Here is an 8,396-nt window from a genome sequence, read left to right on the forward strand (position 1 = left end):
TTACAAAGTTATGTATCTTTATGCAAATTTTCAGCCAGTATTTATCAAATATAATTACTAGCAATTATAGAGACTTTTAATAAATTCAATCTTTTTTAAACATATATTGTCAATTTAAGATATAATTTAGCAAAAACGAGGCCCTCCACCACCCCCGCTAATTTTATCAGCGGTCCTCTTTTCTTTGTAAGTATACTCACCCATAAAACAAACAAGTTACTAATAAATTTAGTAGCCGGTTTTTGTAAGTAAGTATGTTTTTGATTTATTTTTTATTTTTATGTCTAATTATTTTATTGTATTTCGCTAATGAAATTGCAATAACTTTTTAAATATTATTCTTTATTGTATTTATTCTTTATTATATTTCCTTTATACAATTCGATATTACAATTATAATAATGATTTACAATACAATATACATTATCAGTGCTGTTCAAAATATAATAAAAATGATAACATAGGAGCATAATTAACAAAGTTTTGTAATGCGGGATTATACGAAAACGTCGAAAATACATACGATAACACAAATTTTTCTAAACCAATGTTTAATGAAATATTGATAAACGCAGAAGAAATACTAACAATTAGATTTATTAATTATTAATTATTTACTATTAATTATGTATTTATTAATAATTTGCAAATATAAAACTTAATAATATCGTGAAAAAAGTCATTAATATATTTATAACAGCACTATCATCGCATTCAAAATAACTATCTCAATAATTTCATCATATCAAAATCCTTTCGTTTCGTGGTACACTGATTAGTATCCGATAGAAAGAAGAACAATCTTCATAGTGGAAAGCGAACTTAATGTATTCTGATTCTTCATAAATTTTAGAGAGAGATCCATTTACAAAGAAAAGTTAAGCAATCAAATATCAGTGATCTTGTTACAAGACTGCGGTGAATCCCGAATCTTTCAGACTATTTAGTGATAGTAATAATTTTGGTAGCATGTCAATTACAATTACCATTTTTATCATATCTTTAATATAATATTAAAATTCGCAAGAAAATATGTTCTGCCACACTAAAAATTATCTCTTAAAAATAAACGGATAGAATGATTTCCTTATGCAATAGTGGTTACGAAGGAATATATTTAATAATAATAAAATACATGCGTTATTGTAATTTTTTATATGTATGGATACAAAAATTTTCGGGTACCAACTGTTCGAGATGAGCCGAACCCTATAATAACAGGATTTTAAAACATTTATACTGAAAAATTTATTATATAAAATTTAACAATTTTTTATTTTTCAAAAATTACAATTATTAATATCCCGCTAATATGAGGGTACCCATTCGACTTATCTTGAATTTTTTGTATCTACACATTTAAAATTCAACTCAAATTCAACTAATCACGATACATTGTTAACTATAAAGAATTTTGAAAAAATTATTTACATAAATACCGACAAAAATCAATATTCATTCAATCATTCGTAACCTCATAATATTTGCATGTATTTTATCATAAAAAAATGTATATACATATAAATTAATAATTAAAAATATTTTGCAATGGTGGGATGTCCAATACCTAAAAATAATAGTAAAATAATAGTTAGAAAAGTAAATATACATTCGTAACAAGTAACTGGTGGGATGTCCAATACCTAAAAATAATAGTAAAATAACAGTTAGAAAAGTAACATACACATTCGTAACCATATTTTTGTTAGAGATTAGAATCATTGAAAAATTATAAGCAAATTATTTGTATAAAACTTAAATTTGTTTACTTAATAATTTGAATTTAAACAAATAATAATTATATATCCATATCAATTATATAACACTATAAATTTCTATTGTTATTAAGATAGTGTACCATTGCTAACATTATTATTACTAGTGAGAGAACATTTAAAAAAACAAAGAAAGCGAAAATTATATGCTAAAATATACCACTGAATTAATGTTACAATTTGACTTTAAAATATTGTATATAGCAACTATCATTGACTCATTAACAAAATTATTACTGCCAGTAACTGCAGACGAGAAAACCCGGGATAATTCCTGCATAAGAATCTCCGAAGAGACACTAAACTAGATTTCGCGAATGAACTTCACGAAAAGCGACGAGAAATAATTTTCTATGATGAAAATAATTTCGACTTTCCATCAGTATAAATTATGTAATCACTGGCATCCATCTGACGCGAGAGATATTGATATGAGGTCTTTGTATATAATAAATTATTCAATAAAATATACTTGTAATTTTATAATGTTAAAAATGTAAATGTCGAAAAGCAAGTAAGAGTTAATATTTAATCATTGTCTCAATCAAAGCTCCAATCTTTTATGACTTATTTAATAAATTTGTACTAAATACGAAAAAAAAATAATTATTCTAAACATCAAATTTTTAATAAGAAATTACTTAAAATTAATGACTTATTGGTATACAAAATAAAAGTTTAAATAAAAAGTTTTAAATTTAAATATTTCAAACTTATTAAATCAATAAACAATTGTTGTTATTATATATTTCGTCGATTTCGTATAATTTACATCAATTACACAACAATTTTGTTTACTACGACAAGATAAATGCTATTTGTATTGAATAGATATTCAATATGGATATATATATTATATATTCCAGTAAATGTATAATTAATTAGTAACCCGGAAAAAAATGTTTTATATTTATAATTATATATAGTTATATAAAATTACACATAATCATATAAAAAATTGAGATAATTTATATACAATTATATATCATTATATATAAAATATGTCCAAACATATAACATTTTTTTCCCAGGAATCGTTGTACAAATTACAAAAGTAAGATTATAGCATTTATCTAGACATAGTTTATAAATTTTATATTACATACCTAATATTATTATACATACATTTATTTACAATAAAGTTAATTATAGTATTAACGCGTTGCATAATTTATACATGTATAGAATTTTACAAAAAAATTTAATTTCAGGGTAGCTGAAAATTTAATAAAATTTGAAATTAATTTAGTTTACTTTTATATTCAATAATTGGAACGGGATATTGATAATTAAATAAAACTTAAAATTAATTTAAAATTTTATTCAATTTTTAATCCCTCATTTCCAATTATCAAGTGTATACATATGATGTGTTTAGTCCTATCTATCTACTTATCATCCTACCTATATAGTCCCTACCTACCGTCGTACTTATTGTCCTACCTATCCATATTTTCATTTATTCGTGCTTACTCGCAGATACCTATCTCCATCCTACCTACATTACTTCATAAATGTGCAATAATACCGCGAATATATAATATACATTAATGGCTGCGTTCAAAGAAAGTAGATTTTCAATTGTTATAAAATTTTTTAATACGATTGGTTCTTGCTTTTGATTCCTTATGGATTTAAATGTATAAAGCAATTACATAAAAGAATTTTACAACAGTTGCAAAGCTGCTTTCTCTGCTAAACGCAGCTAATGTCTAATCATATATATCCTATGGCGTATAATAAACTTAGGATTATCACTGGGATAACTTAATCGCGATCATACCAATAATAGATAAGCAATAAGCAATATAATAATATAATTAAACAAGCTCTTTCAATCTTTAAAATACAAAAAAATTAATAAATAACAGGGCTAATAAAAATCAGCGCGGATAATTAAGTGCAAGTTTTGTAGATTTTTTTAATCTGCCAAACACTTGCTCTCTCATCTCTTGTTGTTTGTTGGTTTTTTTTTGTATTTTAAATAACTCTCAAAAAATATAAGAACTCGCAATTTGCGAGCAAATTACCCTCCCGAATATTCAGTTTACCTTTTACAAACTTATATTGGTGCCACACATCAACCTACATCTCAATGAGCAGAATGTCTAAAATTGACGTATAAGACAACTTTAAGATATCTTTAAAAATTCTTTAAGAAACATCTTTAAGATATTTCATAAAGAATTCTGAAAGATATCTTAAAGTTGTCTTATGCTTCGATTTTAGATATTCTACTCGTAGAGATTTTCTTCTTTCTTCTGGCCAGATTGAACTCACCTTTCGTTGCTCCTGGCCAATTCTGGCTTCATAAGCCAAAAATCGACAGCAAGGAGAAATACTCCTTTTCGCTGCCGACTGCTGCCGACTAATATCGTCGGCAATAAGCGTAAGACTTTACGCTTTTGTATGATGCGCGGAACACGAACGCGTCGCGAAGAGGCCATCATAATTAATAAAATAGACTAAATTAATATAAACCATTATCATTAATAATAATAGTAACAATTCTATTAATATACAAATAAATTTCGCGTTTATTTTCTATTCGCGTTTATTCAAAAATATAAATGTTCGACTAAATATATAAATCTAAATTTAAAAAATCTTCATGTTCAATAACGTTTTTATTTCGAGAATCTTGAATATTACGAAACTTAATAAATTGCTTAATGTAAATTTTATAGTGTAATCAAAAAGATTTATTTAAAAGTAAATGATTGAAAATTACTAAATCGATTATCATCCGATAAAATTCAAGGCCTATGTACGTATTTTAACGATTCGAACGATTCGTTGCTGAATCTCATCTCAAAATATGCAAAGATGAGAAATTCAGATGAATGATGTAAGATCCGAAAAGGATAATTTTTCCTTACTTCAATAAATATATCATATTTTGTATATTACATATTTTATATATTATTTTAGATTAAAATCATTTTTTGAATAATTTATTATTTCAAAATTAAGTATTTTAAGTAAAATGTGTAAAACTCTGAACGCAATTTTAAAATAGTTATAAGATAATAAATTCTTACATTTTTTGATAAAATGTATATTGGATCTTACATCATATTACTACTTCAACTGATATAAAATCCAGTTATTACATATGGATAAGTTATAAAAGATTAGGCTGAAGTAAGTGCAATGAGATATAAATAATAATAATTAATAAATGTAAAATGTCTTTTACAGAAAAGCGAGATTAATAAATTATATGCTCTACATTACAATTTTTGTTATCATTTCATTAATAAGACGTATACAAATAAGTGTGAAAAAAAGAAATTTTTTAGAAAACAGTTCATATTAGATATATGTGTGTGTGTATATAGATATATATATATATATATATATATATATATATATACACATATAGATATTGTTTTTCTGCACCAACTTACATAAAACTTAATCCTGAATGAATATTTGAGGATAGGATAGATAGGAAAAATAAGAAAACAATTTTATTAAACTGTAATAAACACTTTTCTATAACGGTATAGAAAATAATTTCATGTACTCTATTATTTTATATATTTTATATTTTTTATATTTTTTAATTTCCTGTATTTCATATATTTCAAAAATACAAATATTTTATCCTTTTTCGTTTTAACTTCCAAGACGTATTATTTTAATATAAAAAACGATCATCGAAAGAACCTATTTTTTATTATACTTTTGTAATTAAATTACTTAATAACAAAGCGTTCACATTAACACGTATGAATTTACAATTAGTACACAAAATTTGAGCTAAATTTAATAATAATTAAAAATAATTTAAAGTGGCCCGATAAAAAATTTTTCATGCATGAATATGTATAAATATGTATAAATATTCATAAATATTCATAAACATGTATAATCGTATACGAAATACGTCCATACATATTCATATCATCTCTTTTTCTTTTGTAAAATTATTTTTTAGTGTAACAGAAATAATAATAGTACTGTGAAAACATTAAAAATAATTAAAGGATTAATTTTCGCATATTGTTCGTTTAATGAAAAAAAAATTTGGAAAAATGTAAAAAAATTGTTCAAACACAATTATGCATAATTTTATATATAATTATACGTAATTTTTATATAAGTAATTTTTTACATTTCTTCAAACTTGATTTTTTAAAAAACAAATAGTATAAAAATTACTCTTTTAATTATTTTTAATGTTTTCACATTACTATTATTATTTCTATCATACTAAAAAATAATTTTACCAAAAAGAGAGAGAGATGAACGTGCATGGACATATTTCATATATGATTATACATGTATAGATATTCATGTATGAAAAATTTTTTACTGAGTGTAACGTGACATTATCAATTTAACAATGCATGCACATAAATTCCATATAATAAAGAGATATTCAGGATTAAGTTTATCCTAATATGTTATTACTTATCCATTTTAAGGCAACGGATGTATGGAATGCTATACATATAGTATATCCATATATATTTAATAAATTGATACATAGGCATATAGTAATTAATGAAATTACCACACGTCCGTTACCCCAATAAAAACATTAATTTATCACTCACCAATCCGATGCGCAACAGCGGAGTTATATCAGCAACGTCGCTACGATGATTCTGTAACAAAAAAAAATACGAAATCTAAATTAAAATAGAGTAAAAAAATCAACCAATATTTTTAAAAATATTTACTAAATGCAAAGTTCTTTTGAAAATAAAATCATATAATATTCAAAATATATCATTTTTATAAGCATTGAATTTTATATATATATATATATATTAGGTGTTGGAATTAATTCGTAGCGTTTTTTAATGAAAGAATGTTATTTATTTCACATGAGCATTAAAAAATACATTAATGAAAGTACTTCCCATCACTTGTAAAACGCTACGAATTAATTCCAACACCTAATATATATATATATGTATATATATATATATATATATATATATATATATATATATGTATATATGTATATAAAATTCATCATTCAGTTATATTTATAAAGGTAATTATACATTTCCTTAAAAATACATGTTTATAAAGTTTCAAAATAATTTTAAAATAATCCTTTTTTAATTATCATTTTTAAATTATCAAAATGAAACTTCTGAAGAATAAATTTAAAAGAAGAAGGATATAGATATTACATAAGTAAAAAATAATATTTACCGCAAGGTTGCTCCGCCGGTGCCTGATATCTTTCCCAGATCTCCTCCTCCTCTCAGAATAAGGTTGACATCCTCTCGCACAGGACACTCGCGTAAAACACTCGCGAATAATACATTATAATCGCGCGCAGACTATAATTTGAGTCCGATAACTTAAACGGCACTCCCGATGCAAAAGGCGACACGACTACTTGTCTGTACGAACAGTATCACACGAATTATAAAAAAGCAATGTTAGTATGAATATCTCTCATGCAAATAACGTAATTTCTGCTTTTTTTTTAATTAATATAACTTAATAATTTAATTAATTTTTTGTTTGTTTAATATTCGTGTGTTTAATATTCATTTCTAAAAGTTAACCGATAATAATTGCATAGTAATATAGATAATAGCTACATATATTACATTTTTCAGATTATCTTCCCTCTCACGACCTTGATGTGGTGGGAGGGCTCCGTACCAAGAGGATATTTACACGAAAAGAACGATTTTTCTCAAATATTTAAAAATTTTCGGATCTATCTGAATGATATTTCTAGATAAATTTTTAGATATTTGATTCTTCTTCACATTTCTTTTTAAAACATATATATAATAATCGCAGAAAATGCTAGATATAATACGAAATGTTGTATTTTATGAATATTCACATAATACGATTAGTATGATTAATTATTCATAAAGTACAACGTTTCGTATTATATTTGGCATTCTTCGCGATAAGATTTCAAAAAGTAATGTGAAAAGGAACCGTACGCGACACAACTACCTGTACGAATCTTGATAAGAGAATAACTGCGCGATAAGAAAATAACTACGCATAAACGTGACGCGCCGCTCCGTCCCCACCCAAAGGTCGCGCGCTAACCGTCGAAATATTAACGCGTTATTACGAAGTAAAATAATATATTCCTTACATTTTAATTTTTAATGTTCTCCGATTAATGAAACAATTTCTTATATGTCCAGTTTTAGCGGCGCGAGTTATTTAATGTGGCATCATAATTATATTCGTGATACACCAAGAAACATATTTGATGTTCATTTTATAATTTTAAATATATCAATTAAACCGTGCAATAAAATCTATTAAGCCTTAATACAGTCTTTAGCTTTAGGCAACCTTATGTAATTCGCGTTCGTAGGTATCTAATTTTCATTAATTAATGCGACACCCCGAGCGACTCGTAAAGCACGTCCGTTTCCGTTCGAAATCGCCGAGCGAATGCCGAAGTGATGACGTAGTCAACCACTACGCCGCGCGATACGCTCCCCCACTCTAACAGAAAGGGGAGAGATCACGCGGCGAATAGGGTGGGGGAACGTGCCGCGCGGCGTAGTGGTTGACTACGTCATCACTTCGGTATTCGCTCGGTGACTTCGAACGGAAACGGACGAAAAATGTTTACGGTTCATTCAATTATTCGTATTTTACATGATTTTG

The 8,396-nt window shown here is 25.7% G+C and overlaps 1 long non-coding RNA gene across 1 annotated transcript; it reads right to left on the reverse strand.

Moving 5' to 3' along the window:
- Positions 1 to 5,379: 5,379 nt before the first annotated feature.
- Positions 5,380 to 8,181, reverse strand: LOC147908727 (uncharacterized). The gene is made up of 2 exons (XR_015546002.1): positions 6,951 to 8,181; positions 5,380 to 6,391 (listed from the first exon to the last, which is right to left on the reverse strand). It is a non-coding gene; the product is annotated as an uncharacterized LOC147908727 (long non-coding RNA).
- Positions 8,182 to 8,396: the final 215 nt, after the last annotated feature.

Source organism: Acromyrmex echinatior, chromosome 8 (genome assembly GCF_024713525.1).
Source record: "Acromyrmex echinatior isolate Ae372 chromosome 8, ASM2471352v2, whole genome shotgun sequence".
NCBI lineage: Eukaryota > Metazoa > Arthropoda > Insecta > Hymenoptera > Formicidae > Acromyrmex > Acromyrmex echinatior.